The sequence below is a fragment of the Ptiloglossa arizonensis genome, chromosome 10 (genome assembly GCF_051014685.1).
Source record: "Ptiloglossa arizonensis isolate GNS036 chromosome 10, iyPtiAriz1_principal, whole genome shotgun sequence".
NCBI lineage: Eukaryota > Metazoa > Arthropoda > Insecta > Hymenoptera > Colletidae > Ptiloglossa > Ptiloglossa arizonensis.
This window is the reverse complement of record NC_135057.1, coordinates 13,214,582-13,239,860: the sequence shown is the minus strand read 5'-3', so window position 1 is coordinate 13,239,860 and position 25,279 is coordinate 13,214,582. Positions and strand designations below refer to the sequence as shown.

The window sequence follows — 25,279 nt, the reverse complement described above, 5'->3', positions numbered from 1 at the left end:
GATTCGAAAGAGTATCAAACTATTATACGGAATTCCCGTAGCTCGCGAACCAAGATGGAACGAGTCCTCGACCGATGTTTGTTCTAGGAGAGAAAGAATTCGAAACAAAAATGGCACGGTATCAAGGGGGATATTATAATACTCGGTTTTTGTACTAGTTTCCGTCTTCGTTCGGAGACGTCACCTTGAAATTTTTAATGTCGGCACAACCGACATTTCGTACAGTACGAGTGAAAGATAATAATACCTATGGGATAAAACTACAATAATTCCCGAGATACTCCCAAGGCAACCTCTAAATTAATCCTCGATTCAACTTCTCTGGAACTTTTTTTCGTACGTACGAAAAGTTGGCAATCTAATGTAGTCCAATTAAATAAGACCGGTCCCTCTACCGAATCATCAAGATGGATATCTCGTCCTGAGACACTTAATCGAAACACCCGACGTCTTACATTACAAAGAAGATAATAATACGATATAAAAGTACGATAATTCCCGTGGTACTCCCAGGGCAACTTCTAAATTAATCCTCGATTCAGCTTCTCTGGAACTTTTTTTTCGTACGTACGAAAAGTTGGGAATTTAATGTAGTCCAATTAGGTAAGACTCGCCCCTCCCTCTGATCCAGTTCCCCGGTAGCTCGCGTACCGAAGTAGAACGAGCCCGTTGACTTTTAACGAGAGCCGAAACGCAACGTGCTCCGCATTCGTACACAGTCGTGCCGCCATCATCGGCGAGTCGGACGCTCGAAAAGAATAAGGTTGATTGCTCCCGTCCCTGATAAATTATGTGGCCGTCGACTCTTACAATGGAAAAAGCCCTCTTTCTTACACGACGTACAGTATTCTCGTGTCGTGTCTCGCTTATCGTTGGCCCCTGCTCGTTAACTCGTTCCCAATTCTATCGATCCGCGACCGTGGAAAGGGGCTCCCGCGACCCCTTGTGACACGACCGTTTATACCCCCCTACTTCTCCCCACCACACCTCCCGGAGGAGGAGGAGGGGAGTACAGCGCCTTCGGGTTGCCGCGTTCTTCCATGTAAAATGTAAAGAAAGCCGCCTTTTGCATTATTTCGCGCAACACTCGCTTCCGGGGTCCTTGTGCACGGAAACTGGTTTTCTCTTTTTTTTCTTTCACCCCCAACCGACCCCCTATGCCCCCCACTATCCGGTTTCTACTACACGCGGCCCCCCGGGGCGCGCGATACTGAAATACTTATCACGCTCGTGGTTTCGCGACCAGACTCGTCGACCACGTTTCACTGTTCGCATATTAAATTAACCCCCTACCCCCTTGATATCCATGGACCTTTTCCAGAGAAATTTCTTTCGCTCGGTTCCTTTCGGGGCGAACGGAAAAGTATCGCGAGACACGAACGAGCCCGGACGCGTCAAATACCGAGTTGGAAGTTTCGAAAAATTTGATGGAACCACTCGAGAGAGTCTCTCAAATTGTCCCAGGTGAGTTCAGGCTTGTTACGGTCTTCGCGCGAATCGACGAATGCGTCGACAGCGAATCGAAATCGAAGAGTTTCGCGCGTTCGTCGTTTTGTGGTCGTAAGAGTACACCGACTGGAACTCGTGGAAAGTTTTATCGATTTTTATGGGAACGTACGTGCTCCACGCCCTTTTCCGAACGATAAGGGTTATCACTCACGTGACATAGATACGTTTCGAGGTTTTAGGAGAGTTTCGAGTTCGATCCTCGAATGCCTAGTTTCTTTCGAAGGTTGCGAACAAAGTTGGGGAAAATTGTTTCACTGGTCCAAGTAAGTAGATACTGGCTGGAGAAATGATTTTTAAGAAAGTTTACATTTGAACGCAGAAATTGTAACGAGTAGATATTGACTGGGAAGAAAATTAAAATGGAGAAAGGTATGCGATAGAAATGCAACGCTGGACGAGAAAATGCATTTGAAGGTTAATCTGCGAGAAAGTTTCAAGGAGTATTTATAGGTTAGAACCTATTGTTCGTTAACCTGTCGTGATTCTTCATCGAATAAAAATTCTCAAAAAGATAAAACTTACACGTATCTAGAAACTTCTAACGGTTCCGGGATCCGAGTTACAAAATAGAGATCCTGGTAATCGGTGTTCTTGGGAATTGAACACCACGAAGAGTCCACCATTTTGATTTTGCAACGAGTTCTCGATCGAATCGTATTCCTGCCTCGAAAGTTACACTTTCACGCGATTGCAGCGACAATAATAACAATTTCGCGCGGATCGCGATATTTAATACCACCGATGTTCGATTGTCCACCACATTTTCAACCGTACCGAAATTTAAATTCTAGGTTAGTATCGTACCGAGGCAGTAGGGCCAACAAAATGGAAACTACGGTAGAATCGAGTACCCAGCGAGTCTTCGCCGACACAACTTTACTGCCCCAACGGTAGCAAGAAGTTATCGTTGGGAACTGGTTTCCAGCGGAAAGTGGAAGACATTCGTGAAAAAGAACGCGAAGATTGCTGACAAAGATGGCGCGGTAATTCGCAGAACTGGACGTTAATGTAAATTTATTCGAACAAATTTGCGAGGCCCAGTGCCTGCAAATATGTTTCACAAATACACGTTGTTAGTGACACACGCGCGTACACATATACCGTCACGCTCTATTTCATCCAGGATTATTACCAAGGAGAATTATTATAACTGGACAAGAATTTTCGCGCTGTCCTTAACCCCTTTGCGGTTATAATTATCGTCGTAGCTCTCGCTGCAGCTGGTCCGTATGAATTTAATCGCTTCTACCAATTTGACACAGTTCACCTACCTTTTCACACGTCAACGACAATGTATTCCCAAAATTGTAATTACAGGCGTATCGGTGATCGTACGCAGTATTAGTAATTACACGCAGTAGAGTTTTAATAGTAATTGCACGAAGAAGAGTACTGGTATTGATATCGTATATTGCAAACGGGTTACCGTCCCTAGAGGGACCGATTTTCCGTGGAAAGGTAAATAAAAAATGCGGAATAAAATTTGTTCGAACGAGGCTCTGTTTCCTGAACGATCGACTTTGAATGTTCACCGAACTCGAGTGTACTTAACAACACTCCAGATGCTTAACATATTCGTTTACACGTATCCAATCGTGTTTCTTTAAGTGTGTACTTCTCAATTGGTAAAGTTCAACGAGGCAAAGGAAAACAACTCGAACGAGAAGTTCGATCGTGCGATCGCGATTCGAAATACTTGATCACGTTATACGTCATTGAACAAAATACTTGAACGTTTCGAGAGTTAAGAGATCGATTGATAATAACGAGAGCCCGTGCATCGACAATACGGTGAAACGCAACTGTGCATACAACAAAGGTGGAGGCCACTTCCAGCAATTTCGCTCTTAATAAATTAATTAATTTTCAAGTGTACCTCGTGCTCGATTGAAATAATCGCGTGGCAAAATTTATTCGACGAAACGAATTATCGTTCAACGAGCACCACGTATTTAGACAGTGTTTAAAATTCATTTCCTCGAGAACAAAGCCGAGGATGATCAAATTTTATCGTACACTTTCGAGTAATAGTTTAATAATCCTTAACGGTTCTGCCGCGATTTCTACCAGGCTATCTGGTAAACGTAATGTAACGCGAACGTATACTCGAAATTACCGGGACACGTAGCAATTGGCATAAAACTCAATGTCGAGCTGAACTGGACACAGAACACGCTGCTGCGAAATACAATGGCGAGTCCACCACGGCACAGGACCGCAAGAGGTTAATAGCTCCAGGAGAAAACAGTTCGCAACAGTTTGCGTGGCCTACTCTCTACAGACATGTTAACCAAACGTTATTCCATCTTCCACGATGCGAAAGAAAATCCAAACAATCTTTTCACGTTTTCTCAAAGATTCTAGTCTGAATAACTTCACCTTGAAATTTCTTCAATGGTGTACCTAAAACAAAGACCCACTTCTTAATCACTCCTTTACCAGAGGAAACCTATTTTTCGAGGTAAAATTAAAACACCTCAACTTGTATTGGAAGAGACGTACCTACTCTGTACAAACATGTTAACCAAATATTATTCCATCTTCCACGATGCAAAATAAAATCCAAACAATCTTTTTACGTTTTCTAAAAGATTCTAGTCTGAACAACTTCACCCTGAAATTTCTTCAATGGAGTACCTAAAACAAAGACCCACTTCTTAATCACTCCTTTACCAGAGGAAACCTATTTTTTAAGAAAGATTGAAACACCTCCATCTGTTGTATCGGAAGATACGTACTCGACGAAACACTTTTCAGCTTTATATACAGTTCCTCCGAGTCTCGTGATCACCAAGACGACTAGCTGTGCACGGTTGACTTCCATAAATCCCCAGGAATTTATCGTATAGTGTACCAGGGCAATACGTTCGACAAAAACGTCACTGTGGGCCACGTGACCAAGAGAAATTCACCGGAACACTGTATTATTCACTCGATGCCCGCGCGTCTCGATTCCGTGAGATTCGGTTTTAATATTGAAGGCTCGTTAATAGCGGCCGGAACCGGCCATGTTGATTGTGTCGGATTATGATGATCCATGCCGAGCAAATGATCCGGGGGAATGGAATTGCTGTCTTACTCCGCTTCGTTGATTCTCCCCTCCCTCCACCTCGATTCCGCAAACCCTGATTGCTTTTAGCTGGAAATTGTACCAGCTAGTGCAAATAAGCTCAAGAAAATCGCGTCGAATTAATGGAATAACTATTCAATTATACGCGGGATTAAACGTGGGCCAAGAGCAAATTTAGAATTTCAATGGAATTGAAACCCCGGTCTTGTTAATCGAAGAGGAACGAAACGGGGAGACTGGTAATTTTTGTTTAACGAATTGTGACAACCGAGCGTGAAATAATCGCGAAATTTCGCTCAGCGTAAAGAATAAGGATAAAAAATTGATATCTCGATTGAATTCGATCTTTGCATGGATACGCGAGCGAACGGTTTTTTTTTTTAAATTGAAAACTCGTTTCCGTTGGACGATGGTTGAGAATTAATCGCTCCGATTCGCAAACCGTCGCTGAGATTGAAATAACGGTACGCGTGATAAATATTTAAATTCTTTGATAAATTTGAATGTAAAAGTTTCTTCCAGGAATAAGAAATTTGTTCAGTTACAACGGGAATGGACGTTCAATGTTAATCGCTCCGAAGCCGGAGTAAGTTCGAAATCAGAATTGAAGTCGAGCGAACTCGCTGAAATTAACACCCTATTAATATTGCAGAATGTCCGAATTAACGTTCAACGTTATTGGAACGTGTACGGGAGCCGGGTTGCGTTGCGTGTTATACCGAATTCCGTCGAAGAGTCGGGCAACTTAAATAATCAAAAATTCTACAAAATTTACACGCTCGGCAAACGCGTTTCGGTAGCCGGACGGACGTGAGCACGGTTCTCCGCGATTGGATTCAATTATTAATTCGCAACCGGAAAATTACGTGAGCCGTGGAGAATGGGGATATATCGAGAATCAATAAGTAAATGATACTTAGCGAAATCACCGGGAAGCATTAAAGGGAAGGCAAATAAAGGGAGTTCATTCTTTTAACGTCCTCGCGGGAGTGTTTGCGTGCCTTCTGGCGGACCTTCGAAATAATCAAATACACTTTTTCTGCGATTCTATTCACGATTAATTTGACTTCCGTATAATGTATTATTAGCGTATTATGTATAATATAATTTATAGGTTATAATAAGTATATATAGGTATATATGAGTTATAAGTATGTATAAGTATGTATAAGTATGTATAAGTATGTATAAGTATGTATAAGTATGTATATGTATGTATATGTATGTATAAGTATGTATAAGAATGTATAAGAATGTATAAGAATGTATAAGTTGCAATATGTACAATAAATATATATACATAGTACAACTTCCAAGCAACTTATTATTTTACACAGACCACCTATCAATTCGCGTGCTCAATATTATAAAAAAACAAAAAGGTAAAAGAACAACGAAGAAACGCCCAGAAGAAAGGCACAGGTAAATAAAAAAAAAAAAGAAGACGCGTAAAGTTTCTCTTGCACGAAAGCTTGTGTCTTCCATTAAGCAAATTAATTCTTGCGAAACGAACCAACCCGTTTGTCCACAAAGTATCAAAACGTTCGAGAAGAGCTTTCGTATGAAGAATGTTTGATTCGAAAGGAAGAGGCGTACTTTCAGATAGAATTGTTGGATATATCTCGAGGTCAGCCCCCGTTTCTTCGATGAGAGGTTAACATTGTTTCGTCGAAGCTATCTTCAAAGTGATACTCGTTCCATAAAGGAGGAAGACGTTAAATTCCATTTAAAGAAACGAAAGCGACTCTGAAGTATAATGTATCCTTAGTCCCCGTCGACACGTATCTCTCCGCCATTGTACTTTTCCCTACAGAGTCGAATACTATTCGTACGAATTGTCTTGTCGCTTTGTTTCGCCATTTCGGTGAATATCTCGTCTATTATTCATCGCGAATTACCGAAAGTTTTATTCATTATCGAATAAAGCTTCGACCTCGATAACAGATCGGCTCGAAGAATAAAATTCTTGAAAAATTAATCACGACGCGTGTAAAATATTGGATTGTTCGGAAAGTCGTTTCGTTTTTTTTTTTGGTGAAAACGAAACACGATCTTTTTAGAGCGTATAAACATTTTATCAAATTATATATTCTCCATTTTGGAAAACGAAATCACTTTCCGAACAACCTACTATAATAATATAATGATAAAATTGCGTTGAAAGAATCAATAACGATGCATATAAAAGATACAGCAAAACGCTGATATATTTTACGAAAGTGTATGCAATTGGAAATTTATCGAGTAGTAAAATCATTTAATCGCGCGAAGTTTTTTAAACGACGTAATGGAGCACGGAGCGAAGCTAATCTGTAGTTTTTGTTTTTCTGCGCCAATAAAAAAAAAGAAACCGCGTTCCCGCTAATGCGTATAAATTGATAATTTCCCATCCGCCGCGAAATGGAAATTACTCCGTCGTATGGTCTCTATGTTCTGGTTGCCGATGGTGGCGTAAAAGTTGCCCGCGAGTAAAAGTTAATTCGCATAATATCAGAGGCGGGCCGAAATTAGAAACCATAGACGAGAAAAAACATTTAATGGAAAGCACCGCGCGGCGGTTTCCCGTTTTACGCAACTGCGATCGAGTTAATCCGGGAACACCACGGTATTTCAGAATCACCGTGCCCTATATTAATTCAACCCCATAAATCACACCGATACGCCGGCATCCTCTTAGAATCCGCTCCGAAGTTCTTCTTCCTACTTTTTCGAGCCTTGCTAACCCCGCGACAAAGAAAGCGTTAGACCCTGTCTATTATCTCTAACGAATAAAGAATATATTTTACGAAAATGTGATCTGCCTGTTATCTCTAACGGATAGAAAATTGCGGAAGGATAAAGGAAAGTAAAATTTTAGGGCGATAAAAATAAGAGAAATTGTAAACGGAGAAAGATTAACGACGATTGAACAATTTTTCTAATCCGAACAATTCGACGTGCATCGATGAATAAATATTTTAACTCGCACACCTCCGCGTAGTATTTTCAGCATTGAGAACGGTTCGCCGACGAGTTATATTTTATTATCGGTTTCGCATTCCGATTGCAATTATCGTTGAAACTTCGAGCTGGGTAAAATTCGAGCGACTCGTAAAGCTAATCCTTCTTTCTACTTGATTTCCAGCACAGCCACCGTGATGCAAATTACCTTTCGTTTCGAGCGAGACCTGAAACGGAACCGATGAAAAGGAACAAAGTGAGATTCTCACTTTTCTCTCGTGATCTTTTTAAACGGAATCGGGAATATCGAGGTCTCGAAACAAGCTACAAGGTGGAGGTAGACGCTAACGAGATCAAAGATTTATGAAAGACACGGTCCCTGGATATCAACACAATACGGAACAAGCACTTCCTCTAGACCGCTACAGGTGTAGAGCTGTGTTCGAGCCCTCGTCGAACGATAAACGATAAACGATAAACCAACGTTGGGTATCTGAATGAAGGCTGCACCACGAAGGAGGAACAAAGCTTGTTTTTCACTGCGCGACGCTGAAGTGTCGTTCGTGGCATGCTCGCGCTTATAAAACATGTACTGCAGGGAGAAAGAATGATCAGTCCTGAGTCGAGGGGAATGTGGTATTACGAGTAAGTAGAATGGGGACAGTGTCGAGTAATGTTTGCATAGAACCTTACGAAGGCTGACTAAAGCTTCTGACCCGCATACGACACGCAATTTCTTCGAGGACTGATCTCTCTTATTTTTTGCAACAGCACTCTACCATTCCCTCTTCGAAAATTTATCCACAGAGGACAAATTCAGTCTTCGATTCAACACTTGAAAAACGAAAAAGCATCGATCTGATTCTAGAATGCCTTTAAAGTAAATTTTATACATACATATATCCATTATTGTACAAATACTAATATATAAAAACAGTATCTATTATTGCACAAGTATTGAAAAATACGTACGAAGATTGACTGCTCGTTTTAAGTAAGTCTGGATCAATCCCGGCGTAGTAGCAGTAGCAGGTCCGGACCACGAGTAACGTCAGCGGTAGGTCACTTGCTACACTTTCACCGATTTGACAAGCGTTCATCCTCGCGCGAAAAGTGAAACTAATTATCGTTCCAGGATCATCACCAAAGATTGCTCACACTTGAACACAGCTTCTCAACCGATCGCATAGTCACCCATTTGAAACAGTCTCTCAATTTTTTACCAACTTGTTCGAAAATCGCATTCGTTAAACGCTACCAGGCTTCGATGTTCGGTCAAGATCCTGTGTAATTGAGCTGGAATGACGGCTGAAAGCGGCGAGTGGATATTGAATCGGTGGTTGAAGAGCAAATCGCCTCTGGCTGGCGCTGATTACCGAAAGACAGTCAAAGGGGGAAGAATATTATTAATTAGACACTGTCAATACGAGGAACGCGAGATGAACACGGGATTGCACGAATCGAACGAAATTGGTACGTCGATGAAACTGTGGCCCCGTTACCCGATTGCCCTTCGTCCCTCTGACCGTCTCGTATACGATATTTCCGATATCTGTGGATCCACTCGATCCCGCGTTGATCGAAACTCGATGCGAGTTCGCTCGCCGGTTTCGAGCACTTCGGTTTCGCTCGCATACTTTCGCCGTTTGCGTTCCACGGGAAATTGTCTCGCATCGGGCCCCCCGCCCCTCCGCAATGTCGAAGGGATTATGACGCATTATTGGAAATAATGGATGGAATAATCCATCATGGTATTACGTTCCTGAAATACATATGTACGTTCGAACGAGCTCCCAACCGATATCCAGGGTATTATTGCCGCGTGGTTGAATTTCGCGAATGGACACGCGATGCGCTAGAACCAGCTCCATCGGGGAGCTCCAAATTCCTCTAAATTTAGAACGTTTCCTATTCCCTGTGTCGACGAATTGATTCAACCACGTAAGAACGGAACAGGAAGGAAATCAGAAAGGGAACGATCGAAAATTCGATCGACACGAGCTTCGCACCGCGTCTTATTTCCACACCACTGTCGCATCGATTTTTGTATTCGAGAAGCTGTACGGAGAAACTGTTATACAAATAATTGAATCCGCGCAAACTATCGTCTCCGCAGGAATCACGGAACAAGAGCGTTTTAACCGCGGGATACAGAGTCCGCGCGTGGTACGAATTTTCACCGAGACGACAGAAAATACAATTCGTGGAAGTTTCATTCGGTACCCTGCAAATCGAAATTCCAGATACAGTGGAGTTTCCACCGAATATCCGGTACCAGCAATTTTCAAAGTATTTCTCATCTCGGTTCGACGTCTCCCAATACGTCCAGGTTGTAATAAAGAAAGGAATTTCCGGTGAGAAGAAACACGATCGAGATATTTATACCTGAACGTCTCCCGATAATCCTTAACGGTGTCCATCGTTGGGAAACGTTGATTCCGTTCGAGAGAATATCAAAATCGTACATTAATCGGTACAACGGGGCAATGATAATTGAAATTAGCATACTTTAATTAATGTTGATCGCTGTGTCATTAGCAGACTCGAACTACCTTGCACCGGGCTGATTCAACATCGATCAACACCAAGATTACCTATATCGAGGTAATTATGGGCCCCGTTCGGCGTCGTTCGCGTCGAGGATTAAATTCTTCGTAGTGCCGCGCTCTTTAAAGTTGAACAGGAATTATCGATGCTCGAACGAAACTCAAACAAAAGTACGCTCGATGGTTTCTCTCTCTCTCTCTCTCTCTCTCTCTCTCTCTCTCTCTCTCTCTCTGGGCTAGGGGCACCATAGACGATGAATAACGGGAGGACGTTATGCGAGAAAGAACACCGTTTAACTCTCGGGTTCGTTTCGCGAAACCGGCGACGACTTTTGCGCGAGCATTTAACGAATAATGATACCTTACGTTATCAAGAGCGGTCGAGAGATCATTAAACCGGGGGTTACGCTTACAAAAGGCGAACGAGTGTCGTTAAAAAGTTTCGCTCGCTCGTGAAACGCTTCAACTCTTCCACCGGGCGCACGAGCGTTCGGAAAACATTTGTCTTTCATTAATCGAGTTCTCATCGTTGCATACTAAACGCTCAAACAGTCTGAATAGTTTTCGTCGTAAGATTCCTACCTCTGCTCCTACCTCCGTGAGCGCAATTACAGGATTTCGGTAAATGGCCGTGTGTCCGGTTTGCGAAACGGATTTAGCCTCCCGGATTCTATTGTACGCACAAGAGAGGAGTTCGTCCACGAAGATGAGATCTTATTCTCGATGCCCCTTTTACAATGTCGCGCCATTGTTCTCGTCCCTCGGTACCTCCCTTACGAGCCGGATCCCGCGACGTTATGTTTGCGACGTTCCACGGGAATAATAACACTCGACCCTCGAAGGCAATACGTATTAGGTTCCCCGGGACATTCTTTTCTTAATCTTCGTTCACCCTGCACCTAAACGCGAATAATCGATAGACGAAGCTCGAACGAAAAGACGCTCGATAGCACGGTTCGCGTCCTATCCGCGACGTCATAAACGATGAACGACGGAAGCTTTTAACGAATAACGATTCCTCCTGTTCCATCGGACAACTACTAATCGGTTTCTAGTCCGTTCGAATCCGTCGCTACATTTAAAGTTTTTGTAGAATATGTAGAAGTTTGTATTGCGTACAAGTGCGTTCATTAGAACACAGTCATTGGAAGTGGAAGTGGGTCACAGAAGTATCGAATAAATATTAATAATTTTAATAAATATTATAAGTTTAAAAATTGGGAAACACCGTATTGGATAACAATGGTTATATTTAAGAAAATTGTAATAAAAAATAATTTGATAATCCGGACGAATGTTGATATTGATTTTAGATAGAATTACCTTGGCGTGGGTCCGAACCGACCCGGCTACCGCGTTACAGAGAATCCGCTTTAAGAGAGTTAAGTAACCGTGCAATCTGATCTGTTCAACGTCGACGTTATGGTCTTCGACCGTCTCCTAACTTCCCAACGGTACGGGGAGCAACCTTCCAATCCCAGTTTCCACTTGCAATTTACTCCTCTGACGTAACGAGAGAAACCCCTACTCGAAGGTGTTGGTCACTGGGGATGAAAGTTCGATTCTCCGCGATAGCATGAAACGCAAACGATCTTGACTCTGTCGAAACGAGGATCCATTATCTATTGCTAAGCTCGGACTTAACGAGAAAGTTTTGGTATCCATTTGGTGTGGATTAGGTGGATGTTATTTATCACGAGCTACTTCCACGAGACGAAATCATTAACTCCACGAGTGTAGTTGGGAGAACGATGAAGCCTGGATTAAGGGGAATATACTACCGTGTACAAGGGGAATGTGGATAACGTCGAGCTTAGTCACGGACTTTTGAAATTCGACCAAAGTGCCTGACCCGGTACGATTCACGGTTCCTTTCAGAGGTCAATTTCTCAACTACGAACAGTTGCTTCATAAAAATTTTAGAACGACATCGCAAAGTTTCCGGAGAGATTAATGGAGCAATAAATAAATACAATTCGATGAAACGTACACAATTCCTTCCAAAGGTCAACTTTTCAATTTCGTACAGTACTATTATGTAGAAGAGGAATATGGACAGCATCGAGCAATTTTTGCTTACTCTCAGGGATTCGAAATTCAAACCAAAGCCTCTGACCCGGTACGATTCACAGTTCCTTTCAGAGGTAAATTTCTCAACTCCGCACAGTAGCTCCATAGAAATTTTGGAAAGTAGGCGTCACGAATCTTCCGGAGAGATGAATGGAGCGATAGGTGGATATAATTCGATAACGTTATACCGAGGATAAAAGATTCTATACGGCGTGTCTGGTAATAAAACGTGAAGAACTTTCGTCACGAGCAAATAGTTGGCAAGAAACGCGGGGCAAGAAATGAATACCGTCGGGAGAATTATAAAGGGTTATTCAAAATAGTTTCGCGACGTTTGTTCCGAACTTTTCATACATTTCACAGTTTGCATTTCCTTAACGAGACGCGTTTACGCCAATGGTGTGTACACACGACCCGTATGACGATGAAAAGTTATGAAACAGGACCGTGGACCCACACCGCTCATTAAACATTGTTTGTGCAAACATAGTCGTAACAACGACGCTCCGTTAAAAAAGAAATCCAAGCGTGTTATTTAACCTAATATATCAACGCGCTGTACCAACTGACTGCGTCTGATTTGAATGGAAACCAATATCGATCCATTGGCGCTTTTGTCGGCCAGGCTCGCTGATATCGCTTACTTTTCGAAAGCAGACTCTTCCATGAATAATTGCCCGAACCACGAGTTCTCGAAATCTCGAGGAGAGTCCATGAAACGTGAAATTTATCGCCGATTAGGCTCATTATGGACCACTCGTCGTTGAATGCTCCCCGGTGGCTGTGAAGATACTGCGGCAAAATTCGAGGTAAAATCGATAGGAGGCTGATTTTCCGTGGAAAAATTAACCGAGAATGTGGAATATAATGTTTTCGTACGAAGCCTCGGTTTCGAGAAAGTGGATTTTCAAAATTCATCGTGCACGCGTGCGTTTCAGTGTGCTTTGACGGGCGTGTCTGTCCATTAGTCACTGTTTCTACTCGTGTCGGTGTCCAAGAACGTGCACGGTGTTATGGTATCTGTTTTAACCGGTTTCGCGTAGAGAATAGATAGTAACGTAGACGAAAAACAGACACCATTGTCAACGTTTATAAACGATGGTACCGAGTATTCCGTATTCCATCTATTTACATTAATAAACATTGTAGAATTAACAGACACTCTCGTATCGAATCGTTCTAAGGAATGAATTTACAACGTTCGAGATTTATCGTGACACGAGAGTATTGCATCAATAGCTATCAATTACGTCAAGCCTGATATCTGTTCAATTACATTAGCTACTCGTCGGAAATAAAATAAAAAACAAATAGTGATAACAACGCTCGACAATTAGTCCGGACGTCAAACATAATTAGAAAAGTTCTTAAGGTAAAAAACTTTACGACATTTCTATAATTGATCGTGTCTTTCGTGTTTACTTCGATATCTTAAAGGTTAATTACCACGCTACATTTCCATTTGCATTATACCTTACTTTCGACTTGTACTTATTGAGGTTAGGTTGCACAACAGCACTTCTATTCGCAACTCGCGCATTGTATTATATTTTCACGCATTGCGTATTATATTTATTTATCTTCATATACACTTCCACGCGTGTGCGAATACGGACATCTAATGGTATATAATATCGATCGAAAAATTAATTTTCTCGACGACAAAACCACGTATAGAAAAATCTTATTTTCGGTTTAATTTCACACGAGCTACGACCATTTTCCGATTCTGCCATACATTTTTTCGTATTCAATATTTACCAGATCCGACGAAATTCATTGTTGGACCAATACAGGTTTCGTTTAAAACCGAACGAAAAATATGAAACATTTTTCCACGCGTGGCTTTGTTCTCGGGGAAAATTGATTTTCAAAATTTTTGGGCTACGCGTGCGGTTGACAAGGGATAACTGAAAATTGTTGGACACCGATATTGGCGAAACTTTGCGCGAATGTTCATTGTTCCAACCTTGGAGCTACGCCCGTATTTCGTTATCACTAATTCCACTTCAAGAGAGAACACCCTATACATACATCGCAACCCTTATTTTATTCATACCTGTACAATTCTTAAACTACAAAAGATATTGAAAAGTGTTTCGAAAGAAAGTCGTTTAATACACTCCTGTAACTCGATACAAAAGAATATTTAAAAAAAAAGTATTCCCTAATAAATTCCCCATTATGAAACAATTTACCGAAAGAAGCATAATTCTCAGATCGTACGAACGAACGTTCCGTAAGATTCAATTACAACCTTCCCCTGCGATTTCTACAACATTTCGTTAGAATCCTCCCCGAGTGATTTGTGCAAAATTTCATCACAATCCTCCCTTGTGATTTATGCAGAAGTTAATTACAACGGTCCCTACCACCTAGCGTCTGTTATCGGTAAAGTTGATTTTCTCGACGATTTCGTCTATTCTTTCGTCCATAAATGATCGATAATGAGCACAATTGGCGATAAATTTCGCGTTCCAGGAGTTTCTCCCGTTCATGGGGTTCGAGCCGCGCCCCTTGTTCCAACGTTTACGATCTTCCTTCGGAATCGAGTAATGTGGGTCGCGGCTCTTTAATGGCCGTAAACTCCGTTGCGTTGGTTTTAGTTTTATTCGTATCGGTGCGTCCGGGTGGGCGTGACGCGCGTAAAAAACCGTAAATCATTGCCCACGTGACGTAAAGCCACCCCCCCGAGCGAGCTTTTGTTATCCTTCTTCCTTTATTTATTTTTTTTTTTGTTCCTTTCGTACCGTGGGCGAACAACGGGGAACAACGCGAGCCAACGGAAGGTCAGAGGGTACCGCGTGGAAGGTTTCAAGGTTTTTTTCACCGACCGACTGGCTTTCCCGCGAGATTAACACGTGCTCCCGCGAGTACGGTACCAGAAGAGTCACGGAGTCACTCGCATACGGGGGATGTTTTTAAAAATTCCGTTTCTCGAACGACACGAGATATTTCACGTCGAGTGCGCGCCGACTCTTCGTATCGTCGAGTTCCACGTCGAGATACGTAAACTGTGCGGCTCCATTGAGAGGCTGGCCCCCCTTACACCCCTCGTTGATGCGAAGAGGTGGCCAAGAGAGACGTTGAATCGCTTGGTAAAAAAAAAAATAAAAAAAAAAAGAAAATATATGCCAGAACGCGACTGCTTCGGCGGTTGAAGCCTGCTTCGCATGAAAGATGAAACGACATAACTTCGCTGTTAGGCTCGGTTAAAAAAACATGCTTGACCCCCTTTTTTTTCTCTCTTCATCGTCGTACCCTTCTTCGTCCGAGTACACCCTACAGGATGACTTTCGCCATGAGACGCACTCGACCAGCGTTTGTTTCTCTAGGAGAAAAAAAAAAAAAGAAGAAAGGAAAAGAAAATAAAACACGAAAAGAAAGGAAAAACTCGCGACTCGTGTTTACCGTGGAGACATGATTAATTTCCTTGATTGTGAGAGGAGGATGGAGATCGAGGAATGTGTGTCACGTTAATATGGCCACGTCGGTGGAACACCTTCCTCCCGGGTCGTACCAATGTTAATCGACGTTTGAATAATTAACCGAACATCGCCGCGCAGATAGTCGGGACTAATCATGGCGCGCGGTGCATCATTCAACCGTAATCAGTCGTAACCCGGAATCATGGTCGCGAGTGTTCGCTTTCGGGCTTATCTCGGCCGTTTACGCAACGTCCGTAAACATTACGCGGACGGAGCAGCTCCGTCGACGAAACGGTACTTTTTCCTACGAACGACGAATGAAAATCGTCGCGTGTAAATTTGTTTGAACCCTGGGGAGGGCTTGACGCGTGGCTGACGCTGTTAGCATAGTAATAAGGGACCACGAGCGCGTTAAAAGTTCGTTTCCCGTTCGTCTCCTCCGCGCCGCCCTAATTCGACCGAAAATATCGGGAAACGTTGTTAATGCACCTGGGATGCAATCTCTCGTTGGAAAAATACATATTTTCCTCGCCGTGATGAACAGCGTGTTCGCGAGATTGAATTATTTAAAATTTCTGCTTTTTTTTTCTCTTTTTCTTATTTTTCTTTTTTTTTTTTTTTGCAATCGTGTTCGTTCTCTCGGTAACCCCACGAAACGGATCGAGATCGATTCGGTGTTTTTAATTAATTCCGCTGCCACGAAAGGAGAGAACAATCTCGAACCGTTCCGCTCGTTATCTCGCGCTCGTCGCGCATTATCTCGGCGAAGTACGAAGCATCGAACGAGAGTAAACAAGCGTTAACGGAAAACAGGAAGCACGATAAAAATTGACGGACTTTTTCCGCGTAAGTTGCAACGAGTTCGCTCGAAATACGAAACAGAAGGTCACGCGGTAGATTGCAAATAGCGGTTGTCCTTTTATTAAATACAGTTCAAGGGTCAGATCCATCGGCCGATTGGATTGAAAAGGGTCAGAAATTTAAGGGCGAGGGTGAACCGGGTTTCCGGCGTGAGAATCGATCGGGAGCGGCACTCGTCCTCGAAGGGAACGGTTCTCCACGATATTCGGTTACATTGGAAACGTTTCTGGGCTAAATAACCAACGCAATCGGGATTTTCCACGGAGTGACGGTGTATTTAACTTCTAATTTCGAGAGTCCATTTGCACGCGCCACTGTAACTCGTGCTCGGCTAAGATGGTATAAATATAATGAAACCCCGGGTTCGCGGCAGGTGAATTTAAGAGGAAAATTTTCTCGAAGCGTGGAGGAAATCTGGGTTTAATTTTTATTCGTTGAAATTTACGCCCGACTAAGATAGAGCGAATTTAATAGAATTCCAGATTCGAAACGATTGAATTTAAATGGCACGTTTTATATCCAGCTAGGATAGAGTGAATCTAACAGAATTCCGGATTTGGAAAGGATGAATTTGAAAAGGAAATTCTATATTTCATTTTAATTCGATCTAACCAGTGCTCGACTAGGATAGAGCGAATTTAATAGAATTCCAGATTCGAAACGAATGAATTTAGATGGGAAATTTTATATCCGACTAGGATAGAATAAATTTAACGGTATTCCAGGTTCAGAAGGGATGTATTTGAAAAGGAAATTCTATATTTAATTTTAATTCAATCTAACACGTTAGCGACTAGGATAGAGTGAATTTAATAGAATTCCAGATTCGAAACGAACGAATTTAGATAGGAAATTTTATATCCGACTAGGATAGAATAAATTTAACGGTATTCCAGGTTCAGAAGGGATGAATTTGAAAAGAAAATCTCCTGAAGGTATAGAATAAACCTTCCATCTTTTGCTTTAATTTATTACAAGCTCAGACTCATCGACTTCCACGTACCTATAATTAATCCGTAAACAGCCAATATCAAGGGTAACAAGCGACACTGGAGCTTCTTCTCTCTACAGGGTGTTTCATAAAATATGGACACTCGATTTCCATTCTCTTCCTATCGTTACGCTATCAAGAACACACGACAAGTTGTACAATTCGTAAAATTATCGAACACTCCAGCTCGTCGACTCACCTTGATCTACAGAAGTCGTGGATTAGATCCCAGTTAAGATCCGAATTAGTTGGAACAGCTTTCACATTGTTTCAACAATTTCGTTAGATTCGCGTAACGACGTACATCAACGATTTTTCCCGGATTCGTTTAATTACGCCCGATCGTAGAAAGTCTTAATTTTTTGCTCACCGTAAGCGCGAACCAATCTCCCGACGAAAACAAGTTAGAGGGGTCGCGAAACGCTCGAAAGTAACGCCGTTCGAGGCTCCCCAAGGTACATAAACCGAAATGACCGAGTATTTGAATACCAGGAGTGTACCGGCTGCGAAGTAAACCCGTCCAGATCTGATAAACACTCGCCTCGACGAGTAAACTTTCCTTCCAGACGTTTTGGAATTCACCCATCTGAGCACCGAACGGCCTATCTTTCTCCAGCGACCTTCACAATGCGTCGTAAAATCAGGGAAACAGGATCTACGAACGAGGAAGCAAATATACTCGAGGCTGAACACGTACGACACTCGGTTAGGGTGGACCCCTAAAATATCATTCAACGGGGTCTACGAACGTGTCGTCCTTTCCATTACGCTTTATTTTCTCCCTCTCCCTATCTATCAATCTGTCTTCTCTCTTTTCCCTTTTCCCCGCCATTCTCCAAATTCTTACTCGCAGAATCGCTAAAAATCTCGCAACAAGGTGGTTCCCCGGGCAGAGTAATTTCATGGTGTAAAGGGGGATGAGAATTTTTAATAAAACCTGGATTCCCGACGAGGACGGCTTTCCGGGTCACGAAATTCCGTGGAAGCCCGTTTGGAATCGAAGCGACTTCTTTCAATCCCGGCTCAACAGAGCGGTGAATTACAAAAAGAGAAGTCAACACCGCCAGGTGGGTAAATAACACGAGATTGAGGGAACCGTGCGGTAGATCGCGCCGAATGGTGCCCCTTACCACGGTCCCCCTCGATTTCAGTATACTTTTAAACGTTACCGCCGAAATACGGTTTATTCGAAACGATCGCACCGCGAAGATTGATCGCGCGTTTTGTCGTCCCATTGTGTTCACCAGTCACCGTTCCTGCCGCCATTAACCCTATCACCGCACTACCTGTCGCAAACCGATCGTATCTCGAGGCGACACTAAAGCGTGGCCTAACCGCGATTAAATAAATAACAGCTACTGTAACGTTTCACCCACCGCTGACGAACTTGAGATAAATTTCATTAGGACGCGTCTTTGGCTCGTTACCAGCCTGAGATATTACGTCGAAACACGTAACTGGAAGTAATTGGACGAACGCCTCGGTGATTTTGTTAAGGACAAGTGGAAGGCTACCGCGATTCGTAATTACACGTTTTCGACCCGAGTTATCGCAAATACGGTCGAAAGGTATTGCTCGTGGAATTTTTCGTGGAACGAAGTTTTCCATACTTCGCGGAGTGTATTTTCTTCGGTAATTCTTTGTCCTTCGCTTCTTTAGATTTTCTTTCTTCATTTTTACAAGTTCTTTCAGATTTCTTCCATTCTTTTAATCTCTTTACTCTTGATTCCTCGAGTGTTCTTTCCCTCGATTTCTCGACTCCTTTTTCTTGATTCCACCAGTCCTTTTTCTTCGTTTCTCGATTGTTCTTTCTTAAGATTTCCCGAGTGATTTTTCCCTCGATTTCTCGAGTCCTTTTTCTTGATTTCTCGATTGTTCTTTCATTCGATTACTCGAGTTCTTTTTCTTGCTTTCTCGATTGTTCTTTCACTCGATTTCTCGAGTACTTTGCTCCCAATTTCTCGAGTACTCGGTTCCCCGTTTCTTAATTTTCCTCCTGTCCCCCCGCTGCGCCAAACATTCGCTCTCCACCTGTGCACACTCTACGGACACAGCCTAGGCTCGTAATACTCCGGCTTGTCTAGCACTCCCGACCGCGGTGCGGATAAATACACAATTTTAATAATTTTCGTACGTATCTCGAGAATGGGAGAAGGGGGGTGAAATATTTACACGACTCGTGGAAGCGGGAAATAGGGCGCGGTAAAATTGAAATCGGATGGGGGTCGACGATAGGCGACAGGCAAAATTGCAATCTTCCTGCAGGATTTGATGCTCTAAATACCGTTAAAGCGGAACGGAATTTATCGCCCCGTACCTCCTCGTTCTCAACCTGCCGGAACGGTCGAAAGTTTCTCGAGTGAACGTCTAACGTTACAAATTTCACGGAAGACGAATACCGTGCGTTTTATTAACGTCCTTGCAGTACTTCCAAGGACCTCCGTGGAACCGAAAGCTCGGTTAGGAACACGTTGATCAATCGACTCCCGGTAATTCCGAACGAACGACGTCCCTTCGGCCTTTACCTCGAACGGTGGACCCTGTTCGAAAGGTGGATGGGCGAGTACGATAAAACGAAGCCTCCTTGTTATGAACAACGTCTCGTGCAGAAGGAAGACCGTTCTCCCTCCGATCGTAGTAGAGAGAAAAATAGAAAAAATACAAATAAAACAACCCTCCTCGACACGGGATCTCCCTCACCGCTGGTAAACGAGAAAATCGAGTCCCCGTTACAGGATTTAATGAAAATCCCCGAGATACAGGGGGCGAGAGTGTAACGTCACGGTGGTAATTGGCGGCTAAGAACGAAAACACTGCTCGCGAGGAGACACGCGAGCGTACAAGGAGAATGCATCGCTCGCGACAAAGGGAACTGCTTCTTTTGTGCGGTGACGACGAAGAAGGGGTACGAGGAGAAACGAGCGAACACCCTTGTAAACGAAGAAAAAGAACAGCTTCGGATCGCGCGACGCCAAGATCCACCGGGACCCTCTCGAACCGTCCAAAGATCTCACCCTGTTATACGCGCGACAAGTGCACGCGCGTGATACCCCATTTTTTTTTTTTTTTTTCTTTTTTTCCCCGAGGTTAGGATATCGCGGTGGAAGCGTGCCTCCTACCCCCTCTCCCGTTCCCCTCGAATTCGTGTCCCTCTTTATCGGTTATCCCATTCCTGATCGGAATACAGGGGCAAGGACCCGGAGGCTTCCGTGCAGCATCCCTCGAGAACGCCTGCGCGCTACTTTTATTGATCAAACTGAACGAACATTCAGTCCAACTCGAGCCATCGAACCAGACGGATCCAGCAAATTGAAATACGATTACCCCTGCGACAATACGCGTCAACCACTGTTCAACGTTCTTCCCTGAATTCGAACGTTACGAACCCCCTTCGTGGGGGAACTGTCTTACGACACGAGGGGGAGCGCGAGAAAATATTGCCGAGAAAGGGATGCCTTTTACGGAGGTATCGGGGACACTTTTACGGGGGGATATCGTTTTAGACAGTCCAGAGGATTTCTTTTGACAACTTCTTGCGAAAGAAGGACGCACGATCGATAAAAATTGACGAAAAAGACTCCATTTTGAATCAATTCAATGGAAATACTTTCCGGTTACGTGTCTCGAGGGGTGAGAGCCTTTTCTTAAGGGGGTGCGACCCCTGTGTTCTTACCACACGAAGGGGAGCGCGAGGAAACATTACCGGGCAGGAGAAGACTTTTATAGAGTTTCTGGGAATACATTTACAGGGGGAATAGTGTCTTAGATAATCCGGAGGATTTTTTTGAATAATTTTTTCTATTCAAGAAGGGGAATACACGCGGTGGGTAAAAATTGACAGCAGCGAATTAATCAATGGAAACGCTTCTTTTTGTATACGTGGATTACTCTCTCTGCATTAATACATTTCGTTTTAAGCAATTCGTTCAACAAATGTCCATTCTCCGGATTTTCTCAAACAAGTTTTCTCCTTCGAGAGAAAGATTCGTTCGATGAAAATCATCGGAAGGAAATTAATCTCGGCCGAATTCGAGGAAAGATTTTCTTTTTACCTGGATATTTCCGGGGGTGGAGTTTCGTTTTGTTTCCTACAGGGTGGGTACCTTTCGAAAACTTTGAAAACCACTGGTCCGTGGGTTTCCAAACAACACCCTTCCCTATCTGCCGCGAGACGCGCGCACGGAACAGCGTTGAAACGAGAAACGAAGCAATTTCTTTCTAAACAGCAACCCACATCCGCGCCGTGACTCGACGGCCCTGATTTTTTTGTACTCGTTAACTGGAGCCTGGTGAATTGGCCGTTGGGGTGGGTAATTATTGCAGAAGTAATTTACCGTCCAGCACTCGGCTGAAGAGCCAATCTCTCGGGGATGTTGTTCGTGCTGGCTGATGCAAGAACGTGGACGATATTAACGAAGACTTTTCGCGTTTCCATCGGGGTGTTTTAACTCGTCGCGTGACCATCTCTATCGCGAATTCGTACGCGCGAAAGCTTCGTTCTCTCGTTGAAAATAATAATAAAAGAAAGAAAAAAAAGAAAAAAAAACGCGTATCCCCTTTTGTCCCTTTAATTGAAATACATTCGCGATCAAAGTATTCGTCGCGCGAATAAAAGGCACTCCTGCCAACGAGTCGTCTTTGAGCGCCATTTTTCTCCGAATTTCGGAGTCCAGGGTCCGACGAGTTCCGAACAGGCGTTCTCCACGGCATCTTGATCCCGAAGAGCAGCCTCTCGAACGAAATTGTTCAAGCGTTGGAAAATAAAAAAAAAAAAAGAAACGGTGATCGACGGGGGGGATAAATTTCAAAGAATATGGCGAACCCGATAAGAATTTATACTCGGTGTAACTTCTCTCTAACGTCGCGCTCATGAAAAGGATTTCATTCTTCGATAAAAACGACGCGCGATGTATTATAAAAAAAAAAGAAAAGAAAAAACACCGCGGATTGACTTCACCGAGCGCGAACAATTATTTTTCAGGGTGAATCGCTCACGACGTCGACGTAACGTTGAAATATTGCGATTTCGGAACAAAAAGAATACACTTCGGTCGATATCAATTTTCGAACTCTAACCGATTGTTTTTTCCAATTGAATCGAGTACATTACGCCAATTAAACGCTGTCAGCGACTCGAAATCGAAAACCACCGCGAATCCATCAATCCGCGAGTTCCACCTCCAGCGATCTGTCCACCTCCGGATCACCCCGAGGGACCAATCGCGTCCCGACAATCGCGTTCGCTTTATACACGCGAATGGTACTTCTAACCGTGCAACGACTGCGAGCTGCGTTTCGAGCATCGAACTCGTACGCGAGTTGCGAATCGAACACCGGGAATTCGGGTCGGTTTTAACGTTATCCGAACTATTGTAAACCGAGGCAACTGCTCGCGTGCGTTGAATATATTTCGTTAAATTGCTACTACGATCGCCCGCGTATCCTCGGTACAATGAACAGGTATGCAACGAAAGTTACAGCCCTGGATAGTTGCGCAAAGTTGAGCCTTATTTCCCAAATGCAACGATCGCGGTATGCAGCGGTTGCACAGAGGCTAGCTATGGTCCAAAGACTGCGTACCTTTCCTACGGGAGCTGCGTAAGCTTTTAAAAGTTTCTCGAGTAGGATATTTACGTGGTTTTTTATCAAAAAATGAGAAGATGGAACGGAAGGGAAGGTGGAAACCGATACAGACCGATCACCACACGCGGCTTTGTTTTCGGGAAAATTAATTTGGAGATCTTTCGAAGCACGCGCACTGACGACAGAACACTCTCAACCCCCTCTTCTCTGTCGTCGTTTCGGAGATACTTTTAAATTCTATCGTTCGCAATAAAAATGATCGAGCTACTCGAATTAGGTGGTCCACGATACGCGCGAACGTTCCTCTACGTTATAAGCACCGCTCCGTTTATTCGTTTCCCCGTGGCGACGCGGTATCGCTCTATCCCGCTTTAAAATAAACACATCGAGGAAACGACGTCTTCCTTTTATTTCTGTTTATTTATAAGTTTAATCACGCGGTTACCACTACCAAACGAATGAATACCTGCCACTGTCGCGTCACGCGCGCGAATCGATGCGTTCGTACGGCAGCGTTCAACATAATTCAATAATTCCCGACGGTGGTCGGTCAATCAGCATCTCGAAACGTTAGAATGAATTCAATCCCTCCTGTTCGGTCGAAGGACGTCGGTTAGTGACGCGATTGCACGCAACCGCGAGGGGTTTGGCGTGCAGCTGCATCCGTTGCACAGAAATTCTCACCCGTGTAATCGTCGTTGAGACCGCATCGGTAACCGCCGCCGTTATAATTATCCGATTCGATCGATGGCCAGCCGGAGAAACAGGGATGGCATTGGAGATGCCGAGGGATAATATCGAGTCGACCGAGGAAATTCGAGGTAATGAATCCCGGGATGCCCGCAGAGATGGAATTTCGAATATTCCATTTACAACTAGGTGGGAGGCGAACTATTCGGTAATTTGTGTGGAAACGCGCGAGTAAACCTTGGACGTTTCGTGAGCCCCGATACGAATCACCGATAAAACGTTACCCGATTAATGGCCCAATAAAATCTATACCGGTCCCCGGTTAGGTGATAAATACGTTTACACGCCGTTAATATTTAACAGGTATGCAAATCTTTCTCGCGTAAGAACACGAGTATTCACCACGGAACCAGTTAGCGATCCGTATTTGCCGTACCACGAATCGATAATTAAAGATCGAATTATCGGAACATCGAACAGTCGCGCCACGAACTGAAAATCTTCCCCCCTCGGTGGAAATCTCTACGTTATAACGTCCTGTAAGGCCTATCGATCGGTGAAATTGCGACTTTGAAGCGACGACGACGACGACGACGACGGCTGGAAACGGTTTCGCGCGGAATGGAACAGTTTTTGCGTAAAATATTCCACGTGAAATTAATATAAAACCGTCCAATGGGGACCACCCGATGGAATTTGAACCCGTTCCAAGAAACGATGTAATCCGACGCGAGCGTATGTTTAAATATACGTATATTCGAAACGTCGAATGGTTTCACGGTAATAAGTGGAAGTAACGCGGTGCTGAGAACGAAAAAGTGGACGCGTAATTACGTGGAATAAGAAAATGAGATGCTTTGCGGAATATAATTGAGCGGAGAGAAGAAAATAGAACGTAGGATTAAATACTGGTTGAAATTTAAATCAAATCTAATCACCGTGTCCAGGTTGGAAAAAATTGTAAGAAGAAGTAAATTCGCGCCGAATATAATTCAAATTTCACTTCTCTACTCTTGTAGTTGAAGTGCAAAAATGAATTGGATTTCTTGCTATGATCGAAAAAGCGGTATTACCCGCTGGTGTAAACATTCGTTTCTCGTCGCTATGAAAATTGCTCGTACGTTAACGAACGACCTAGAAATCGAACGAGCTGGTGACAAAGTCGGGAACAATTACGCGAATTGTTCGCGAAGAAAGGTTCGCAAAACGCGGGCAGGAAGATCTCTTTTGTCGATGCCAGCCAGCTGAAATCTGGGAGTCGCGAGACAACTTCGATTGTAGAAGCTGGAATATCGCGCGACGATTCGAACGGGTACAATAAGACGTTAATGATCGTTGTAAAGGATCCTCTCTCGTCCGTGTCGTTTACGTTGACGATATTTATTTCCCTCTTGGTCGTAGTGAATGGAGAACTAAGCAACAGATTGCTTCCCCCCACGGTTCGGTGCAACCGGTTTCAGAAAGTCTATCCGCGGATGCCGCGTTCCATTCAAGCGGGCAATCGAGTTTACATCCGGCAACTTCCGGTGACGTTCGTTAACGTGCAATCTCCTCTTTCACGACGAGCGTCTCCTGTGTGGGGAAACGTTCG

The 25,279-nt window shown here is 43.6% G+C and overlaps 1 protein-coding gene and 1 long non-coding RNA gene across 3 annotated transcripts in view; one reads left to right on the top strand and one right to left on the bottom strand.

Annotated features, from left to right (window-relative positions):
- LOC143152458 (uncharacterized) overlaps positions 1 to 25,279 on the bottom strand; it is a 44,848-nt gene that overhangs the window by 5,270 nt on the left and 14,299 nt on the right. Inside the window, exons 1-2 of one of the 2 annotated variants that reach the window (XR_012993577.1) lie at positions 4,012 to 4,062; positions 3,626 to 3,912 (exon numbers count right to left, since the gene is read on the bottom strand). The exons of the other annotated variant lie outside the window; for it this stretch is intronic. This is a non-coding gene — a long non-coding RNA (uncharacterized LOC143152458). Of the gene's footprint in view, positions 1 to 3,625; positions 3,913 to 4,011; positions 4,063 to 25,279 lie in introns of those variants that run through there. 2 annotated transcript variants of the gene reach the window in all.
- The window catches only part of LOC143152454 (mucolipin-3), a 29,690-nt gene continuing 17,865 nt past the window's right edge, over positions 13,455 to 25,279 (top strand). Inside the window, exon 1 of the mRNA XM_076322597.1 lies at positions 13,455 to 13,507. The gene's annotated coding sequence lies outside the window, so the exon portion shown is untranslated. The remainder of the gene's footprint in view (positions 13,508 to 25,279) is intronic.